The sequence below is a fragment of the Nesoenas mayeri genome (genome assembly GCF_963082525.1).
Source record: "Nesoenas mayeri genome assembly, chromosome: 2".
NCBI classification, from domain to species: Eukaryota; Metazoa; Chordata; class Aves; order Columbiformes; family Columbidae; genus Nesoenas; species Nesoenas mayeri.
Genome location: NC_137543.1, coordinates 82,390,424 through 82,411,247, shown reverse-complemented (window position 1 = coordinate 82,411,247; position 20,824 = coordinate 82,390,424).

Below are 20,824 nucleotides of genomic sequence, written 5' to 3'. Positions count from 1 at the left end.
TTTAACTGTAGAAGAAAAGTTCTGTATGTTGAAGGCATGGGTTAAGACACAATTCACTTCTAGTTCATTGAGTTCCTGAGCATCAGGAGCGTTAAGGTAACTGATTGTATGTATGATTTGGGCCAGCAGAAAAGTTGTGACTACCTTAGCACATAGATGATTCTGTCACTTTTCTTGCTGTTCCTCTATGGCCTTTTATTTTGTATTGAGTTTACATTGATGCATAATGAAGCATTGTGCTGCAGTAGTTCATGTCTCTGAAGTGAAGGTCTTTATGTGATTAAGAAACTTATATAGTTTTCTGTGTTTATTTTACCATTCACTCTATTCAAATGACTAATTTGGGAAATACAGCTCTTTTAAAAAGTATTATTCATCTGTTAAAATACACCACAAACCAACCAAATTATTCTTTTAATGAAGCATGAGTATCTAATGACCTTTGCCAGTAAAACTACCATGGCTTATGCAATGATACTGTAAATGTCTTTTAAATTTTACTACTAAATGGTATTAGTTGGTAGAGGATTTTTTAACATGATTAGTATCTTGTCTTCCCCATGAGGTAATATTTTTTGAGTCTCATTGATGAGCAGACCTGAAACAAATTTTTCTTGTGTATGCATTTCAAATCCTGTTGTGACTTTAAAATTTTCTCACACATGTATATTTAAATTCTTTGCTACAGTCATGGCTTGTGGCAGTGACTTCAAAGGTTGATCATGGATTGTATAGAAAATTATTCCTTTTCCTTCCTTTTTTTTTTTTTTTTTTTACTACTTTAATGTACTTGCCCTTTTGTATAAAAACATATGAGCCACGAAGTGTGCCTATTTTTTTTTTAAATATATATAAGTGATTATATCATCTCCTATTGATGATATATTACTTTTCTCATCTCCTTGCTCTGAACAACCTCTGTCTGCTGATCTAAATGACTGATAGGAAAAACGTAAAGTTATATTTAGGATTGAGAATAAGACCGAAGATAACTGAATTAGCTGCTGTTATTTAGACTGCAACGGGATTTATAAGTGATTCAAATTATTATATCCTTTTGTTTGTTAACACTGAATTTAAAATGCTAGTTTCTTACACAATTGTCCAAGTTATCAGTAAGTCCCATTTGTTTCTGCGCAAACTTAAAAAATGTTGTCACTTCAAATTTGGCCCATCCATTATTTAATCCCTTTTCTGGACCTGCTGTTTTCTTTTTCAGACCTGTACTTGAGGTGAGAAACAACTAAAATAATTCAGTCATATTCTATGAACTTCTGTACAAATGCTGAATTTTAAACCTTTAGAAGTCAATCAGAACATTAAGGGAGAAATATTACAATTTCTGTTAGAAGAGTGGAATTTTTAGTATAAAACTACTGAAAGAGATTTGAAAAGGGGATAGCAACATGAAAGGTATTCCTGACATGGAGATCTCAGAGGCTGTGGAACAGTAGTTTAAGAGAAGTATTGAAAATTTCAGGGCTGCTGAAAGTTCAGACTCAAATAAACAAAACAGAAAGAAATGTGAAATTGGAAGCTTTCAGGAATAGTGAAGAAACTGTCCTAATAAGATATTTTTTCATATTTAATTTCTTTCATTGTATTTGAAATCATAAGTAATACACTGTGTGTCTGTGGATTACCTGTTTCACGAGGGATGCCATGTCAGAACAGATAAGGTGGTGAATGCTGGAATGACTTGCTGCTCATTCTGTAGTACAAAGTTATGGTAAGGAAAGTAACTTTTTCAATGAGGGCTCTAGCAGAAAGTCATCTTGGTCTCAACACAGGAAACTCATTTAATCAAGCTCAAGAACGTGTTTATTTTTCATTTTAATGCATGTAAAAGCCTTCTTATTTGATTAATTATTATTTTTTTATCATTAGTCCCAGGTGAAATGGGAATCCTTTGGTGACAGACATTCAGTAAATCATATTAAAAGATAACCCGTGTTTTACAAATTTGCTGTCTGAATATGAAATATTGCCAACGATAATTTTATTAATCAGAGTTTTCACACGGAGGAGCTTTTTACTGGTACAAAGAGAGAGGCGATTCCAGAGGAGAACCATGAAAATTATATAGCTACCACTGTCAGGGTAGAAAAGTTGGTCACTTCCTACTGACTGTATGATGGGAACATGGGGCACTTATCTTACATGTGTTGCTTGTTTCTCAGGCATTATAGTCAGGGTGACCCAAGTTAGGATGACAAATCATTGTCCTCTTTGTCTTGCTAAATAAATGGGTTATTCAAACTTTCCTGGTTAGTTCTGAGTGACCTAAGTCACATGATCCTGTTTTCTCTGTAATAATATTTCTGATGTTAATGCCTTCAGAAAGTAAATACGCAATCCATTTTCTTTGCCATTTGCATAACAACTTAAAAATTACTTTATTGACTGCTTATCCTACTAAACTACAATTGTACTGTTTTACCACAAATATGCATTAAAATAGACCTCAACTAAATGCAATTAAAAATTCCCATATGTTTATTATTATCTTCATTTCTGCATTTATGGAAACTTATGATAACTGCATATTAACTAATATTGTTACTATAGGTTCCAAATATTTTTCTTTAGTTGCTATCAAAATAAAATTTCATCCATTTTATATTGGTGCATCTGACCACCATTAGTAAACATGTTATTCTGTGAACTCTCTTAGTCGCAAACTGGTATTTCCATGGATAAATCTAAATGGGAAATCGGCTAGTGCCATAATTGTTGACCAAGAAGCAGCAAAATAGCAGGTGAGGGTAGTGACAAAACTTGCCATACTTTGGCTAAACTTGTTTGACTACATAAGCCTGAATACTTGGTACACAAAAATCTACATTCTCTAATACCCTGGAATCAGAAAAAAAAAAAAACCAAATAAACCTCATTCTTCTTTAACTCTTTTTTTTTTCCCCATCTAAATCTAATCTATCATATTTTATAGATTTATTTGTATCAGCATAAGTAAAAGGCAAATTAGGTCCTTTAAGTGCATTATTTGTTGTTTTTATTTTCCCTCTACTGGAGGTGTAGAGGAGAACTTGTATTGTTATGCTTGGTTACTGATTTTATCTCTATGTTGACGAATCCTTTCTGTACTGATTTGGCATTCTTTCTCTACATTTTGTTTAAACTGCCACATACACTTGTTAAATATTTCTAGTCTGTTTGAGTTCTGTTGTTCTTTTATTTTTCTTTCCATGGTGATTGATCGCCGTCTGGGGGCTAACACGAGCCCATCATGCTGATTTCACTTATTCTGCCCATTAACTGCTTCTGTCTCCAGGGTCAGAGACAGATGTATGAACCCACTTTATCTCTCAGCTTACAGAACATCTTATACAGTGAGTGTTGTATTACGAAACAGCTACAACAGCCTCTAATTACTCAGGTCTACGCTGTGTTGAATGCTGGTGCACCTTGAGAAACAGCATGCAAAAGCACATTTGTTTAAGTCCTCAGATGGTTAACATTGTGCATAACCTCCTCACAAATTACAGCCTCAGCTGCAGCACATCCATTAGTCTGTAAGAATGAAGATTCCCAAGCGGCCCTGGTGCCTTTCCCAATTCCCCTGCGACCCACCAATCCTCTCAGTGCTTCCTCTGCATGTAGGGAGTGTTCAGAGCTAATCAGGTCAATGATCATCTCACAGCTCAGGGGACATGACAGGAGCCTATCACAGCAGTTACACGATCTTCCAGACCTGAGCACGCTTGCTGAGAATCTCATGTTCAGAAACATTGCTTTGGTGCCTCTTCTTTCACTCCCCAGGAGCCTCTGAGGATTTCAGCTCATCTTTCTCTCTCTCCTTTAGACAGTGAAGAGTTCAACATCAACGCAAAAAAGGCAGAGCAGTATGCAGCTACCCGGAGGGTGTTGATTGAAACTTAGATTACCCCCAAATCGCTGTTGATTTGACTGATGCTTCAGGTTTACCAGAGAAAAGGTTTCAATTGAGGTAAGTGCTGCTTTATCTGGCTGACTGCATCATGCCGAATTTCTGCATTGAAAGTTGGAACGGAGTGAGCTGCCAGCCTGCACTGCAGCAAGGGAGCCCGCGCCTTCCCTTCGGGGAGGGCTGGGGGCAGCTGTCCCAGCCTGGAACTCCTCTCTGGAGGGATTCAGGATTTAAGCAGCTTCTTCTGGATGGCTGCAGTTATTTCTGATTCGGTGGTTCTCTAGAAGCTTTGGGGAAAAAAAAAAAAAAAAAAAAAAAAGTAAAAAAAAAAGTGAGAAACGTTCAGGCGTGTGAGAAGGGAGGAGGAAAGGCAAGCGCGCTTTCCTCCTTTGTGCTTAGTAGATTTATTTGGGGAAGCACAGCAGCTGGAAAGCTAAATTAGATTGTGATAAAACTTCATTCTGAATAAGGAATGTCGGTCCTATGCAAGCAGGAACTTGCAGACGCAAGGCTTCAAGGTCCCATTGGCGTTTAAACGAGACAGGGATTTTTGAAATGTGAGTCAAGAATATGCATGAATATGCTTTCCAGGTTACTGTCAGACTGAGGGCTGTGACTGGCAGGTGTAATCTTATATTCGGAGGCTGGTGTGGTTAGGATAGTTGCTTTTGCAGGATTAGCAGTTATGTGGGTCATAAGGGTGAGTGGGGGTGTGAGTTCAAGACAAGTGGTCAGAAAATGAAATTTGTAGTTGCGGGGACAGGGGTGTGAAGATATGGAGGGGGGAAGTAGTGTTTGATTATAGAGAGGACCCATTTATCATGGGCTGATAGAATGTGTGGCATATCAAAAGAAATAGACTAATTATTGAAAACACTTATTTTGAAAGAAAAAAAAGTTAAAGCAGATGAGAGAGGCTGTCTTGAGAGTTTAAACTATTAATAAGAAAAAGTCATAGACATGCAGCCTGGATTTAGTTAGGTGACCTGGTGGATACCTATATCGTATCCACCCTGAAATGTCTAACGTTAACTGAATTTGATAATATCAGTCAACTCCACACTTAATAGCTATACTGTCGGGGGATGTAATTAAGGAGCTACTAAACAGCCCAAACTTTCAATAGTGTAAGGGACCAAATTAAGATATGTTGTATTAAACCTGTCTGTGTTCTTTGTGTTGTACACAAAAATTAACACACTGGGTTTAAAAGTCATAATAGGGAGAAAAGTTCAATAGAATGTTGATTGATTTTGAATCTTGCTGTCTTAAACAGATGCCCAAGTTCTAGACGGTTTATAAAAGTGTGAATTAATTGCACTGTGTTTTTTTTCCACCAATAGTGTTTACTATCAATAAATATCTGTATCATTGGTTATCACCCAATGTTGGTAATACAATTCATGGCACTATATCTTGCAATAAAAGCTTGGTTACTCAATATGGAGAGACATTTTTTTCATCCAAAAATTCCTCCTGAGCCGCTACCGTATTCCATTCATACCCTCTACTCCCTGCCTCTCCCCTGAAAAACAAACAAACAAACAAACAAAAAACCACCACCAACAACAAAAAACACACCAGACAAACAAAAAAAAAAAATTTTATTACCTGCAGTTTGTTACTTAATCCATTAGCTTTTCCAGTGAGAAATACCAAGTTCTGTTTCTCACAAAAGCAGAAACATATGGGAAAGTGACCTGAGATTTTGAGGGAATGTACTAAGAATACTGACAGTTTTAATTGTCTATCGGTATATTCTCCTTTCTGAAAACGATTTCTGAAAGTAATGTTTTTTTATAATGGTGACTCAACATATCCATTCTTTTCTTGGAAAGGAAGTTGATTTTGGAAGTAGTTACAGGCACTGATCATCATTTTGTTGTAGCATATGTCTTACTTCTTTTTCATGTTCCATTAATATGACATATACTGAGTTTTGTGCTTCTTGCATCCTGAGATGCAAGTCTTAACCAGGGTAGAAATATTTGAATGCACAAACCACTTCCATTGTACACTTTTTTACCTTCATGAATAATCAATGGTTTCTCAGCATAATTAGTGTTGAAAAAAACATACATCAGAATATTAATTTTAAAAAATGAAGGCACCTTAATGCACTTAATGGAAAGATTTCTAGTGTAAACAGTTCCTAAGCAGTCACAGACATCCACGTTACAGACAAATAGCAGGAACTTCTGTTTCAATATTTCACAAGGACTGACTACAAACATTGTTTGACATGGTGGCTCTGTTCCCCTTTTGTCTCACAAAACTGGTGCTGTAAGTAAAAAATAAATAAATCATGCTTTCATGGCACTGTGTCTGTGAGTTTCCAAATAAGTCTTACAAACACACTTACATCTATTATTTTTTTACAAGACCAGATGTTCTATCTGCTTCTGAGTGGAGAGCTCTTACTTTCCGGCATGCTAGTCTCAGAGATTGTATGAGATGACAGATCACCAAACACAGGGAAATGCTGTTTTTCCTCATGTTTTGATAAAAATAGACAATGATGCTATAATTATTTCCCAATCTTTTCCATTGGTGTATTATGGGCTTGTTCACAGATAGTGAAGGTCCAAAAGTGACTTCAGCAGTACAGGCAATATCATTCCTCATTAAACAAATAATTTGAGGTATCCGATTCACTGAAGGTTTTCAGACTTGGTAAATGTAAGAACACAGATTACACAGGAAGGCAGTGGAAGACATGTCAGTATAGCCTAGTTCCCTCTTTTGAGCCCTTTTTTTCACTCTAAAACCTTATGAGATATTGTTAAATATATCGCTGTATGCAGAGTTCTGCTTTATTTCAGGTATTTCAAGTTCTTTGAGTAAGGCTACTATTACATTTTTTTTGCCTCAAGCTACATCTCCTTATTACTGACAGAAGAGTATGATTGCTGTCTGGCCTAACTTCATTTAAAATTAGTGTTTGATGCTAATACTTTAACGTTATAGGGGCTTTTTAAGGAAATTTATTAAATTGAAGTTTGGAAAGGCATAAAGCAAAGGGAGCTCTCTGAAACTGACATAAAACCAACCACAGAGCAGCAAAGAGGAGTTCTGCTAAGACAGTGATAGTCATATATGAAAAAATAAAACAACTGTTAATGACCACAGTTAATAATGCAGATAATGTAATGTAAAGAGATACGTCATTTCAAGAGGATAGTGTGGAAGTGAAATAGAATAAGTTTCAGGCATTAATGAATTTCCTCAGTTTCCTTTTTCAAAGATATCTGGTAATGTCCTTTACTGTAGAGGAAGGCATTTAAAGCCCTGTGTTACTAACACCCATTGGAGAGCTAAGATCTGCTTTGTTAGCAAGACCACCATGTCCCACCACACTCTTGTTATCCCTGCTCCTTCCATTATTTTTGTAGTCTGTTTCCTGGGCACTTACTCTTGCACCTCTGGGTAGCACTTTCCTTTTCATCTAGATTCTTTTTCTTCCTAATGATTTATGTTTCTTTTTATTCCATTCCTCTTAACATTCTTCCTTTTTATTTCCTTTATTTTTCTTCATCTCCCATGAGTTAATGCTTCATCACTCTCACATCCATCTCTTCCTTCCTTTGATGCTGTGAAGACATCTTCTTTTTCACTTTTTCACTTTTCACCTGTGTACATTTTACTCTTTAACTGAAACAGAAAACCCCTCTGAAAACACTCTGAAAACTCTAGTAGTGACATGAATGGGATACCTGTGCTCCAACATTCTACCATCTCTTTATCCCCTTTCTCTGCACTTTTGATTTAGATTGTAGATTCTTTGTGTCAGGGGCTATGTCTCAGAGTACAGTGAGTAGCTAGCACAGGGAAAGCCAGTCCTGTTTCCAGCTTTGGAGTCTATGTGTGTGTCTATACTGCAGAAGTCACCTGCTCTTAACTGGTGTTCTTAACTGGTTCATAGAATAGAGCTCTGCAAGTTTTAACTCAGTTACCTCAGGACGTCGTTCTGGTAAAAGCGTAGCCTATAGTTAAAAAGAAACACATATTGCATTGTATATATATATATATATATACACATACATATATATATATATATATCTATATATTTTATAAATACATGCAAATATATCAGTTTTCAGCATGTTGTCAGTGGTTGTTATTTTCAACCCATTGTGAAAGTTGCACCATCTGAACTTCTCAGGCTCATAATTAGTTGATTTAGATAAAAATGTAATGTTTCCTACTACATTTTCTTCTCTTTTTATTGTTCTTTCTGATAGATGTACCATGTTAAAGAATGAGTATCAAACCTTGTCTTTCTCTGTATTAATAGAAACTTTCACTAAGGTTCACTTAACTCATTGAAGGCATTTGGTTTGGCATGTCTCATTGGATGCGTTATTTGTTGAGACTACAATTTTGTAGCACAGTTTTGAGGATTCAGCAGTGTTTTGAGACGGAGAAAGCTTCAGTCTGCTTCCTTATTGAATATTCAAGCCTGGTAGCTTACAGGGAATGAAATATTTCATGTAGATAATTTCTACATCAAAGTAAAATACAAACCTACATTGCCGCATTTATTACTGGACTTGGTATTTAGCAGAAGTAAAAGATACGTATTACAATGCTAATATTGCAATGGATCATTTACAGAGGTTGTTGTTTTTTTTGTCTCCCAAACAAATGGGAGTTAAGATATTGCATCATAAGACTTGATCAGATTACTTTAGGAGCAGCTGTGGTTCAGTTTCTGTCAAATGTATCACTTCAGTTTTGAGGGTAAAGAGAGTTTTCTTGTAAAGATCAGGCTCTTTGATGTACATCAGACAGTTCTGAGGCTGGAGGGGCATCTTTCTCCTGAAGATATCCAAGATGTCCATAGTTTTTAAAGCAATGACTGCATTGGTTGACATATGTAAAATGTAAGCTATGTTTACTGTCCTGTGTCCCAGCAGAGTGTGATTTGGGGTCTGGGTGTTGAAGTCCATCTCTGCACTGTTGTGCTGAATGGCCCAGAACTGTAATCTCAGCTCAGACTAGAAACCTTCATGGAGACATTCATAAGAAACTTATAGGTCTGAAATTCAAAACAGGAGAGCACCTAAGCTCCTAATTCACAATAAAGTGCTGTCTCCCACTTAAGTTTAAAAGCTGTGTGTTTAGGTACCGGAATTATGTTGTGCTTCAGCTACAGTATATTCAGAACAGTCTCCAAAGCAGATGATAAACACTCAGTTAAGTACCTTGGATAAGTAGTTCTTGTTTAAAAATGTATCAGATTTATTATTCTTTTCATAAATGCATTTGCTCACTGACTGCATTAATAGTATGTCCAGCACACCAAATATACTTACAAAATACACTTGTGGCTGACTTGGTTAGATAAACATTTGAATTTTTTTTTTTTTTTTTCTTCCAGTGAAGGTAAATAAGGATACATACCCACATATTTTCCAGAAAACAGATGAGACTTTTGGCCTTTCTTGATGAACACTGTGCTCCAGCACTGATCCCAAAATCCAGCTTTTTGACCTAGGTCATATTGGGTCTATAAGCATTGGGTAGGTTCTTGGCTGCTGTTCTCTGAAGGCTGCCAGTAAGTGCTAAAAGTAATTGTAAATGCAGACACACATTTGCTAAACACTTGTCTGTGGCCATTTATTCATTTCATAATAATTTTGGTTTGTTCAGTCTGTTCAACCACTACCTTCAGGGCGTTTTGCAGTGGTGACCTAAGTTCTCAGTTTCCTTACCACCACTCCCTTATGTTCTTCAGTCCCCTCAGAATCTTTATATATATATAGTACAGTGTTTCTGTATATAGAATTTAAATGGTAGTTTAAGCAACTCTCCTAAAAGCCTATATGAAGATCACAAAGTACATTTATTAAGAATAACCTTCTGGGCATCCTGTCCTCAGGCATACTGACTTTGTTTCTACATGTTACACACTTCATGTATCTGTTTTATATTTAGCTCAATACATAATCTAAAAGGCAGGGGTGGGGGTGGGGGAAGGCTCTATCCCATGGTTCAGTTTTCCTATTTAAGAAAATACTGCAAATAAAACAATATTGTAAATGGAACAAATATACTAGATAGCACAGCGACGGTTTTCTAAGAATATCTGTAGCATGAAGAAAAGATAAAAACTAGTTTTTCTTGCCTAGACTTCCATTGTCTTGAACAGTTTGAGCAGAATTTTACTCAATACTTTTGCTGCAGGTTTGATGATTAAACCATTCCATCAAATCTGAAGTCACACAAATTTAGCTGCAACAAGCTTTCTGTAAAAAACTCTTCAGGTTCAAGTAATATTTCAATCATTAAACTGGAGTATTAATTATACAACAAAATTAAAAGACATTTCATTTCCATTTAGGAAACTTGCATCTTTCCTTGTTAACGGTCTTTTCATTTCTCACTAAAACATTAATGATCTTTGTACTTGTTTACTGTAATTTTAAATATTTAACTCGATCTCGTGAAAATGGTAGAAGGAATATAAAATCATTGCATTCACTATCACAAAGAACACTTCTTATTCCTTTTCTGTCTAGTGTAGATCTACCTCATTGTCACTGTAAGTCTAAAGAGATGTTACAGAAGTCCTGATTTACACTAATAGAAGAAAAAGAGGAAGAAGAGAAAAACCCTATGTCTTTCAATAAATATTCCCTTTTTTCTATCACTATGTAATGAGCAATCCTCTCAGAATACATCTGTGTTTCATATTGTCATCTTTAAATAGCTTTTTTTTAATCTGACCTCCTAGACAGTGGAACTCAGGTTTTCTGTAAAACAGGGCTTTTGGTAATTTGGCCCTTCTACCTCTGAATGGTTACTTGAAGGAGCACATATGTCAAAATAAACAAAGAAATAAAACATGTTATACCCAGCTTCTACTTGAAAGAGCACATATTTTAGAATAAACACAGACATTAAGAGGTGATGTTGAGAAGGTAAGTGCTGATAAGGAAAACACTGAAATGAACTTGCTAATTAAAATGTTTTTTGAAGGGTATCATTTATCTCTGATAGTTTTGTGATCGAATGTAAAGACTTTGATCTCATTTTTTGGTCCTCACTGCATATAAATTGATTGAAATTTTTAGGCACCATCACTTTCTTTGACATTTGTCCTTGTGTCTCCTCATCTTCCCCCCTCCCATCCTTTATTATTATTTGGAATGGAAATGTCCTTTGTCTGCTGCATGGAACATGCAAGCAACTAAATTCAGGTCCATCAATGGACTTCAGTCCCACTCTGAATTACTCATCAAATGTAGCAGATAGCAATTACCTGTCACTCTTTCTCACTCTGAGAGCCAAAATGTATCAGTCAAGGACATATTTGAGTTCCGACAGCCAAGAACGTGAGTAATTCTAGACTGCGTGTAGCGGAGATGCTATGTACAGCAGAAAGAAGCAGAGCCATCAGGGCAAGCATCTGAATGTTTTTAATAGGTAATTAAAAAAAAAAAAACAAACCAAAAACCAAAAAACAACTACAACAGAAAACCCCACAAATAAACAAACAAAAAACCCAAGAACAAAGCAATTAGTAGATTTTTTTTTTTTTTTTTCCCTGTGGAAGTGTTTTTCTTCAAGCTTATTATTTAAACTACGTGGGTTAGTTGGTTTATATATATATATATATATATATGTATGTATATATATTTATATATATATTTTTTTTTTTTTACTCTGCCTGGAACTCCCTGGAGCATTAGGTTCCAACAAAGAATAGGAATATTTTGCAAATGTTTTCTAAAGGTCACTCTTTTTTAATCAACTCACTTTTTTCTGTAGTAACCGTATGACTTTTCTGCCCTATTTGTGATCAATGAGCATGAATATTTTAAATAGAAAACTCACACACTTAACTGTCTTTCTAAATGTTGCTGTTACAGTTCTGTGGAAGGGCTGGAAGGTGGATGCTGAACATCCAGAATTATCATTCATTTCTCATTGCCTGGTGACTATACAGCCCTTTCTGTGATAATGCCCAGGGATGCTAGTTCAGTTAAAAATGGAAGGATATGATGTTTTACTGTTCTCTTGAATGGAAGTTCTCACAACTTTTTCTAAATATATGCATATGTTCTGCCTAGTCTAGGTAAGAACCACATTCATGTTATTCATATACCTTGTGGTAGATGATGATTTTAAATAAAAGCTGAGTTTTAATAAATCTAACTTGATATAATCTTACTTATTTGATAAAGTGGAATTGGTTACTGTGCAGCCTACCTGTTGTTTCTATCGGTGCAGGCTGAAAAAGGCAAAACACAAAAATTTTTGAATGCAAAGTTAAGTGCATCAGGCATTTCTCTTTCTACTAGCTGTTCTTTAAGTTTTCTTTTATTATAATTTCAAAGCATACTTTAGCATACATCATTCTTTGACTCCACCTTAGTCTTGGTGTCTGTATGTCTTGTGCAGAAATGATTAATTAGGGGAACAGAACTAGAGGTCTTGTCCCATCTAAAACATTCAAGTGCTGAATGTTACATCTGTTGGTGTTGTATGGTGTTTCTGCCCTTCTTTTTTTCAGATTTCACTGTTGAAGAGTAATGGTCTGATACAACTATGTCCATAGTTAAACTAGCCACTTAGGAATCATTCTTCTAAATTTTCTGATAGGATATTTTCTCACTCCCCAGTAAAAGTAAACAATAGTATTTGTACTGGAAAATGTCTCCTTCATACCTCCTTAGCAATAATGTCTCCAAATAAAAATTGCACTTCTTGTAAATAAACACAGTTGGGTCAGATGGGTCTAGGTTTCATAGGATATATAGATATATTTTTTGAAGTATAATTCACAAGGCATAAATGTGATGTTTTAAATAGCTTGTCAGGAAAAAGAAGTGATTTTTAATGCAGATCTACCAAATATAATGTTCTTTAGTAGCATCAGTACCCCTGAAGGCAAACATTTCAAAAGGCAGAGAGAGCCATAAAGACAAGATAAATGTTGTGAGGAGGATATAAGGCAAAACATAATACAAGGAAATAAAATTAAAAAAAAAAAAAAATCTCCTGTAAAAAAAGAAAGTATTGCTAATCAAAATTATTGTTCTAGGTTTCAGTTTATTTGCAAATATCTAATGAGGCATTAGGCTTTTCCAAATTAAGGGCTTTTTTTGCTGTAATTATTTTTAAACATTGTTAAATCTTTTATTTTATATAAGGAATACAAATGAAAATATTAATACCTATTTTCGTTATTATGCAAAAATGTATAGGTCAGATACTGAAGCAAAACACAGCCACAGGAAGATAAATTCATTCTAAGTAATCATTTGAAGTATGACTTTATAATTCTATATAAGAATATAAGCACATATATGTTGGAACTTGATATTCTATAATTGTAAAAATTCTTAGGCTCTCTGTGAAAATAAATGTTATTTGATAATCATTGACAAGATATTTATAATCAGGTAATCTTATTCATCCCTCTTTGAGACAATACACAATGTCTTATGCAAGGTATTGTGAAAGCAACCCTCCTGCAGTAAAGCTATAACTTAGCTTTAATTTCATTAAAACAGATTTGATGTTTATGAACCACACAATGAAAAGAAATTGTGAAGTCTGCTCAGTATATTGCCTCACAGTTGAGAACAAAACAAAACAAAACAAACCCAAAACTACAGCAACAGAAGTAACTGGCAAAATCAGTTTTACAGAAAAGGCAAAAAATAATTGAGATCAGGCAAACCTGGATGAAGAATTAATTTAACCCTTTCTGACTTCAACAGGAGCTGGGCCAGGGTATGGCTGTGAGGTATACTGTGTATGACTGATAGAATTAGAAAATCTAACCGAGCATGTAGGTTTGATAAGCACTCATGGGAGGTTTGAAGTTTCATAGACTGTCTAAACAAAGCCAAAGTCTCAGAGCTATAACATCTTGATTTCTACTGTACTGTGATGTCTGCGGTTGAAGTGTCATTCGATGTCCAGGATGTTGAGTAATGGACAAGATCCTTATTTGAATGGTCATCAAGCCAAAGCAACATCATATGATGGACAGTACAGCAGCTCTGACCACTGGAGTCTAGGTGAGGATGTGATTACTGGTGTGATGCCATCAGCACTTGTGAGGCTTCGTTCTCAGAAAAATTTAAGCTTATCAGTACTGAAATGATTTTTGTTTTCTGCTGATATTCCTTTGCTGTTTAATATTTAACTTGGTTTGTCTCTTTTTTCCCCCCATATTGCCCACAGACAGGCTTCTCTTCCCAACATTTGGAAAGTGCTCCATCTGCTCAACATAAAGGTCAAGAGAGGGTTTCCTCCTTTCATTCTGTCCCCCCCCTTAGCAGACCAACTGTGGTGAGCTGGTAAATCTGCTTTCTGGAAGTCATGTTACCCTCCATAGATTCTTATCATCATGTTCCCTTTCTGTGCTTAAGGAAATAACGAATCGCTGTCTTGACAATACCTAACTCAAACTTTTACAAGAGATTGGCTTGTGATAACAAATTGCTCTGATGTCAGATATTAACCCCAGGGATTATCATAGCCATAAGCAGAAGCATTTGTAGTTTGGATTAAGGAATTGGCAGGGGAAGAGGGACTGAGGCTGTATTTCTTCTTGAAAATGGAAGCAGAATATTTATTTTCACTAACAATGGCAGCCAGTAATTACAACCTTTTCTCATTCTCCTGCCTCGGGGGAACTGAACTGCTGCTCTCTCAGGGGAGGCTGAACTGCTGTTGGCTGCTGCCATTTAACACTTAGTATTCTCCTTTGAACCTGTTTGTGAACCACTTCTCCTTCCTTGTTCCTGTTTCTTTGCTTTCCCTGATAAATATGTTCTTCCTGAAATGCCTTTTAAAGCACGTTTAGATATTTGTGCAAATAATATGGTTTAAACACCTGAAGGAAACTTGCAAATGTAAATATTTAGTGCAAGAGAGTCTATCTGCAACAAATTCCTCCTTCTCTCCGCAATTGGGTGCACTTTATTACATTTATTGCATTTAATTTTTTCTTTTTTTTTTTCTTTTTTTTTCCTTTCTAATGCAGAAATGAGATTACAACTGTTTATTTCTTAAATATGTCATATGAAACAATATTCTTAACTTTAAGAGTGATCTCTTTGAATCAAAAATACTGGGCTTCCTGCACTTTGCCAAGAACTGTGTAGATTATCTAGAATGGAAAAGAAAAAAAAAAAAAAAAGCTTTTATGTTCTATAAGCAGAATATACATTTTATAAGTCATGCTTCTTATTAGTGTTCCTGTACAACTATAATGTTTCTTTTCTGTGGTTCTCAGTATCTCTAATGCCAAAGAATACCAATTTAACAAGTGATGATTTTTACTGGTAGATAAGAGTTCCTTGTACTGTGCATATATTAGTAAATGCATCTGAGAAAAAAGTGGCATTTCTGTGATCACACACAGACATGAAAACCTTAATTTTGCATACTACTGGCCAATAGGTCTTAAGCACTGTTTAAAATTATTCTAATACCCAAAACATGAGATGTTTGCATATTCATACAGTGCTTACACGCTTTGGATGATGAAAGCAATATACCCCTCATGCTTTGAATGGTCATTTCCTAATCACAATCAATTCTGAATTGTTTGCTTCCTACTATTTCTTCTGTTAATTATGTTCTCTCTAAAATCAGACTGTCCGCTATTCCTTGCAAGTACTACAGTTGCCATTTCCCCAGGACACACTCCTCAGAAGAGATTCTTCTTTTTCTCTTGGCTATATTCCTTTGCTTAACAGTTACACCCCAGCACCCATCATTTTACAACAGACATCAAGTCAAAGGAAGAAATCAGGATGTGTTAGATCAGCTTGTCTTAAAGATCTTTTATATTACACTGGATCCACATATATTTACATACTGGTTTAAAAATCTTTGTTCCTTCTTGTGAACCGTTTTTCTTCTTATGTGGTGGTTGTATAGGGATCCATGGGAAAAGAGAATGAAATGAAATATCAGTCCAATCATACATTGTAACTCTTTAAAATCAGAGTGAAACTGGCCCTTTAAAATGTCATTAATATTATCTGCAAAATGTGCTTTTGTTCCACTGTTTTAGAAGGCTGGTGCATTTACAGGACTCAAGGAAATGAGAGGTATGCAGGATAGTCCAAAGGAGAATGTAATGGTACAGTATAAGGATTAATTGTGAAAGTAATCATGTTAGTTTTCTAATTATTCACATCTTAATTACAACTGTGTTGGCCCAATTAGTTCAAAACACAAGGCTAATGTTAGGGTTGGGTGGATACTCAGCATCTGTGCATAAGTAAGAGGCATCTGTTGCCAAGTGGTGGAGTGATGGAAAGCGTCAACTCACCAGCTGTGGAGTCAACAAAGCTCTTAAAAAACAAATTTGAGCCAACACAATGATTTAGCATTCATGGGGGAGGGTAAAGCTTATTGCACATGTATACTTTAGCTAGCTGTTGTCGCCTGGTGGGACAGAAATCCAGGGCAACTATGCACATTCAAATCTTTGCCTGCTTCTTTAACAATGCCCTGCCTGACAGGGATCTGCAGTGGGGAATCTGGCAGTGACATTTCTGCTCATCAGTGCTGCAGTGGGTTGATTTTTTTTTTTTTTTTCTTTTTCCTTGAGCAAACTAGGGAACAAAATGTTACTAGCAGTTCAGAATATGCCATGTCTTAGGGTGGTTACAGCATAGGGTAAGTATTACATACAGACAAAATGATAAAAAATACTGAAATATTAAGAGGAATGTCTTATTTAAAAAGCATTAGCTTTTATTTCCTAAGATGGCTGTATTAAATATAATTTATACCTTTTCCATTGTTTGTTGCTATCAGTTCCAGAAAGACAAGATTTTTATGATTCTGACTATTGATACCGATCTTAGTAATTTCTAGTATCACCTCCACAGATTGAGGATATTAATAGTGTTGCTAACTTTACAATGGTGTGTTTAATATTTATATATTATTAACATTTAATGGTAACATGTAAACTTTACTGAAAGATAATCAATTGGCAGAAAGAACAAAAGAAGAAGGTTAACATTAAAACCTAAGATGGGATTACATTGAATACACTTTTGACCGAGTTCCAGATTTTGTGGATCATTTATCAGTGGCTTCATTTGCATTACTTTCAAGTTTTTATTTATTCCCATTTCACAAAGTACAGATGTAGGAGTATTTAGATTCATTGTAGTCTGATAATGTTAATTTACATGAAATGTGTATAAGACTGTACTGCAATGTAATAAAAAATGAGATCAACTTTCAACATTGCTTTCATCAGATTTTTCAATTACATTAAACTGAAATTAAACAGAGTTCCAGGGTACTTCTAGCATTCTGGATCTGAGTTTTCTTATTTGTAAATTACAAGAAGAAAGCCTTTGATTTCCTTGCTGTTTGAGCAAATAGCCCTTGGGATGCTTTGCACTTTAGTACAGAGCCTTTTGCTTTAAAAAATATGTCTATGCCTATATGGCCATACTTGATCTATCCTATTAAAGCAACACCCTGACTGGACTGATTAAACTAAGCAACTTAACCCACCTCTATAAAAATATCTATACATAACACAACTAGTTCTGAGCAGTGTAATTTAGTTATGAGAAGTATAAACTTCAGTGGTTGTAAACTGAGGACTTTGATGACTTGGAAACCATCTTTTTTATAGTCAAAATTTATTTAAGTGTTTCAACATGTGCACATTTCATACTGACAAGGCAAATTCAGCATTTTTCCAAATTATATTGTAGTTTGTGTGTGTGCAGTGATGTAATTATACAGACAGTAGAAGTACATTAGGTTTAGCTCAGATTGGCGGACCGATTTTACTTATGATTGTGAGACTTCAGCAGAAACTCCTGGAAGACTTAAAGCTGCCACCTCCACCACTGAGTCACCAGTGTCACAAGTCTGACTAGAATATTTGTGTAAATATAAAGAGAAGGAGCATAGTGAGACCCACAACAATTAGTTATACGTGCTTAAGTGTTTTGGATTTCAGTTTCTCATTGCAGTTGCGGCTACATTACATGTACAGAATGTTATTTCCTTTTAAATCATACTGACAATGTGGATAGCATGTGCATACTTTAAATAAACAACTTTCCAATTCAAGTGGGCTGCCTCAGCTGTAAGACATGAACTCAGAAGTAATAAAGCATGGCACTGCTTCAGTAAAATGGAATAAGAAATCATTTTGACAGAGCTTAGATCTTCGTCTGGACTGTTGAATGGGTTTGGTTGCAGAATTTATTATTCTGCCTCCCCCTTCCCCCCCTTTTCCTTTCAAGGTCAATGTTCTTTATTTTGTGTAGAGTACATCTTACATGACCATACAGGAAGAAATGCAAACTAGCTGGGTTAAGGCTTTGGGGGTCAGAATGGACTCCTGAATGCAGGAAACCTCACCTGAGAAATGATTCTCAGAGTCACCCCATAAAGGCAAACAATGACTGAATGTCAGATAAACAGACTGCATGTATTTTCTTGTTATGAAAGATTTTGAAAGTAAATATTTCAGTCTAACAGTAACTGAAGGAGGTACTTCCTCTCTCTTTTGTTTAAGACCCTTGACTGCATGCAATTAAAGGAGAGTTGAAGCTGTTGCTGTGATGTTAGAATAAGGATTCTAAGTTATGTCTGAGAACTAACTCTCATTTATTTGGTCTGCAGACACCTTCAAAATAGCAGAAGCATTCAGGCAATCAGCACTAGAAATAATACATTTTTTTTTGTTCATTTCCCATGCTATTCTTTACTAATGCAGGAAACATGATTAAGCTGAGCAGGAGTGGTATTTTTTTGAAGATGACTTGACATTTGCCTGTGATAAGAGCAAATATTTGAAATATCTAATCCATAATCATGCAAATGACTGGCTATAGAGTGCCTGTAAGACTAGTTAATCTTTTGTGAAGCTCTCTTGGGGCCCGAAAGCAGCAAACCTGTGCTCCCCTGTTCACAAAGGAAGACAATGTTTCCTTTGCTTCTATTTAATCCTGCCTGCTAGAACATTGAGTAAAACCTCAGCCACATGTAAACCATGCTAGAATAACTTTTTCTCTAATCGTCCAACCTGTAGAACTCTCTATTATATATACATGTACATGCACATGTATATACACTACCACATTTGTGGGTAAAAACTGCCAAGTTAGACTTTGTCTCAAATTCAAACACCTTATATTTAGGGTGTAGCAACTATTTTACATTTTTCTTTGCAATAAAAGACTTTTTCAACTAAAACTGATGAGGGAAAAGAGTAGAGAGAGCAATTAATGTGACAACCTCATTTAAGTATGATGGTATTTCTTTATGTTGTTTATTCCGAAACAAAAATATTGCTCTATCATCATTTTACTTTGTATGTTCAAGTTGTCATGTTGTCCAAAATATTCTCTATGAAGATCATATTAGCAGTTGGAGTTTGCAAGTGCACCTTGAAACTGCATGCAGCATGCAAACTCTTCTCTAAAGTAAATACAGTCTATCATGTCTCAAACATATCAACTAAGTCAAGTGACTTCAGTGAGGTTATTCCAGAATGTTGTTATTTTCCCTAAGAACAGATACTGGTAGTATATCTCTGATAGAATCACATCTGCATTTTCTGCTGTTTCAAGTTGAATTGCTATTGTCATGTAAATGAAAGAAATGATAAAATACCATATGCCTAGGTGTCTAGATATGTTGTTTATCTTATCACTAAAAGCTATTCACACGGAGGTCAATAACACAACTGCCTGGACAATTCCTTAAACAAGTTTTATGAACTGTACTCACTGCAGAGCAACTATTCAATTTTACATTATACTGAAAAGAAAAAAAAAAAATCAGAACTTGATCCAGTGAAGCATCTGTAGTATTGATTTCAGTGGTACCTGATCAAGATCTGATACTCTCAAAAGGGAAAGAAAACAGAACTAAGTCTTAAAAACATGAGAGCAGCTGTCTTTGTAGCATATCTTGACAACATTTCACTCAATTCCATCTTCATCAGTGTCATGATCACTCCTTTGAATCCAAAGCAACCATAAGATAATTAAATATAACTATGGACTTTCGAAGATTTTGACAATTTAAAGGTATCAGGAGGCTGTGTATGCTCTTTGTTTATAACAGTTTTCTTCTTGTATTGCTCTGTAGTATAATTTTTCCACTAATAACCTCAAGTCATCAGCACACTGATGCAGAAAGCATAGAATGTTAAAGACAACGTGAAACTTCTAATGTAAAGCATCAATTTCCAGGGAAAAACAAAATAATGTTAACCATGACACAGCAATATGTTGCTGTGTTAATCACTGTAGACATTTTCATGTCAATTAACTTCAACTTCTATTTTACAATGTGTGATCACTAAGAAGGGACTGATTTTACAGTGTCTTGCACTAAAGTTCAGTAGCCATGTAATTCTGATGTAACCTGTATTAAAGTGTAGAAGTGGAATGGAAAACTTAAAGGTCAGGTAGAGATTTACCCTGTACACTAGGATGAAGACAATACAGACCAATCTCCCTGTATGCCACACCCCATCAAAAACTCTCTTTGGAACTTTGCTTTGGTGAGTTGAATTTTTTTCTCCAGTTTCCTTCAGGACAGGAACAAATTAGACATGAGATGGTATCAGTTCAGTTTCTTAGAAGAAGAAAATTAAGGTGCCTGTTCTCTCAGAGATACATTATATTCCAGAAGATATGAGGAAGCAGGTACTGTTCTTCTCTGTAAAAAAGTCAAGGAGAACAGTTGTTCTGAACATAGTATAAAGGACACCGATGGTTCTTTTTATACTCCTATAACTTTCTGTATATGAAGTCAAGACTCTCCCTTCTACCTGCACTACTACACTTGCACTATCTTTAACAACTTCATTTAATTTCATTATGTGAAGCTGTTATTGCAAGGGACATTTTTACCTTCCTTCAGGGAGTCTTATAGAAATAACATGCT